This window comes from Trifolium pratense, unplaced genomic scaffold (genome assembly GCF_020283565.1).
Source record: "Trifolium pratense cultivar HEN17-A07 unplaced genomic scaffold, ARS_RC_1.1 scaffold_120, whole genome shotgun sequence".
NCBI classification, from domain to species: Eukaryota; Viridiplantae; Streptophyta; class Magnoliopsida; order Fabales; family Fabaceae; genus Trifolium; species Trifolium pratense.
This window is the reverse complement of record NW_025721021.1, coordinates 35,001-37,500: the sequence shown is the minus strand read 5'-3', so window position 1 is coordinate 37,500 and position 2,500 is coordinate 35,001.

Genomic DNA, 2,500 nt, shown 5'->3' with positions numbered 1-2,500 from the left:
CGCGGGGGGCCAAAAAATCAAAGTGCTCCGAAATGCACACGGGGGTGTCAAGCAACCTCCATGTACCGTGGCATGACCGTGGCCAAGTAATAAAGATCAAATTCCATGCCTATGCCAAGTTGGACCAAGGCCCCGTCTCGTTTTGCTATAAGCAAGGGCGTGGCAAGGCACGCGGGGGGCCAAAAAATCAAAGTGCTCCGAAAATGCACACGGGGGTGTCAAGCAACCTCCATGTACCGTGGCATGACCGTGGCCAAGTAATAAAGATCAAATTCCATGCCTATGCCAAGTTGGACCAAGGCCCCGTCTCGTTTTGCTATAAGCAAGGGCGTGGCAAGGCACGCGGGGGGCCAAAAAATCAAAGTGCTCCGAAATGCACACGGGGGTGTCAAGCAACCTCCATGTACCGTGGCATGACCGTGGCCAAGTAATAAAGATCAAATTCCATGCCTATGCCAAGTTGGACCAAGGCCCCGTCTCGTTTTGCTATAAGCAAGGGCGTGGCAAGGCACGCGGGGGGCCAAAAAATCAAAGTGCTCCGAAATGCACACGGGGGTGTCAAGCAACCTCCATGTACCGTGGCATGACCGTGGCCAAGTAATAAAGATCAAATTCCATGCCTAGGCCAAGTTGGACCAAGGCCCCGTCTCGTTTTGCTATAAGCAAGGGCGTGGCAAGGCACGCGGGGGGCCAAAAAATCAAAGTGCTCCGAAAATGCACACGGGGGTGTCAAGCAACCTCCATGTACCGTGGCATGACCGTGGCCAAGTAATAAAGATCAAATTCCATGCCTAGGCCAAGTTGGACCAAGGCCCCGTCTCGTTTTGCTATAAGCAAGGGCGTGGCAAGGCACGCGGGGGGCCAAAAAATCAAAGTGCTCCGAAAATGCACACGGGGGTGTCAAGCAACCTCCATGTACCGTGGCATGACCGTGGCCAAGTAATAAAGATCAAATTCCATGCCTATGCCAAGTTGGACCAAGGCCCCGTCTCGTTTTGCTATAAGCAAGGGCGTGGCAAGGCACGCGGGGGGCCAAAAAATCAAAGTGCTCCGAAATGCACACGGGGGTGTCAAGCAACCTCCATGTACCGTGGCATGACCGTGGCCAAGTAATAAAGATCAAATTCCATGCCTATGCCAAGTTGGACCAAGGCCCCGTCTCGTTTTGCTATAAGCAAGGGCGTGGCAAGGCACGCGGGGGGCCAAAAAATCAAAGTGCTCCGAAATGCACACGGGGGTGTCAAGCAACCTCCATGTACCGTGGCATGACCGTGGCCAAGTAATAAAGATCAAATTCCATGCCTATGCCAAGTTGGACCAAGGCCCCGTCTCGTTTTGCTATAAGCAAGGGCGTGGCAAGGCACGCGGGGGGCCAAAAAATCAAAGTGCTCCGAAAATATTTTTCCACTTTCCAGTCCACTTATACATATTATGTGCAGTGTGCACACAAGACACCTTCCCAAAATTCGACTTATATGAGGCGTTTTACGTCAAATCCGCCTATTTTCGGCGTTTCGGCCGAAAAATCAAAATAAATCGAAACTTCCTCGGAATGCTTAGCGACTTTCCAGTCCACTTATACATATTGTGTGCAGTGTGCACACAAGACACCTTCCCAAAATTCGACTTATATGAGGCGTTTTACGTCAAATCCGCCTATTTTCGGCGTTTCGGCCGAAAAATCAAAATAAATCGAAAATTCCTCGGAATGCTTAGCCACTTTCCAGTCCACTTATACATATTGTGTGGAGTGTGCACACAAGACACCGTCTCAAAATTCGACTTCTAGGCGGCGTTTTACGTCAAATCCGCCTTTTTTCGAGTTTTCGGCCAAAAAATCAAACTCAATCGAAACTTCGTCGGATCGCTTAGCCACTTTCCAGTCCACTTATACTTATTGTGTGGGGTGTGCACAAAAAAAACGAAGTCAAAATTCGACTTCTAGGTTGTTTTTTACGTGGTATCCGCCCTTTGCGAAGTTTCGGCCGAAAAATTCGTAATTAATTCATCCGACATCGGAATATTACGATTCTTTCGTGGTTTTGCTTGTTTTAATGTCCCTAACAACCATAAAAAAATTCAAAAAAAAATTCGTCTTCTAGGTCCACTTTTAAGCACTTTTAAAAACTTATGGATACAGGGAAAAAAGTGCACTTTTTCTACAAAACTGAAAATGGCCTTCCAGTCATATATAGGGGGAGGGTGGGTGTGGGGGTAGGCTCGGCAGGCACGGGGCGCGCCTATGGGCACAGCAGGCAAGCAAAAACTACGTCTTAACGTGTTTTCCCCTGCAATTTCGTTGCTCTTTTCATCATTTCAATCAAATTCATGGACATTCTTGATGGAATTCGATCAAAAAATTGAAATTTGGATGAATTTGTGAGGAAATTGGTGATGATCATGCTGTTCTTGGCTTGGGCAGGCCTTGGCTGGCATTGGGCATGGTAAGCACGTATTTGTGCATAACTCCCACCCTCGTGGGTGGGATTGCCTGGCTTTT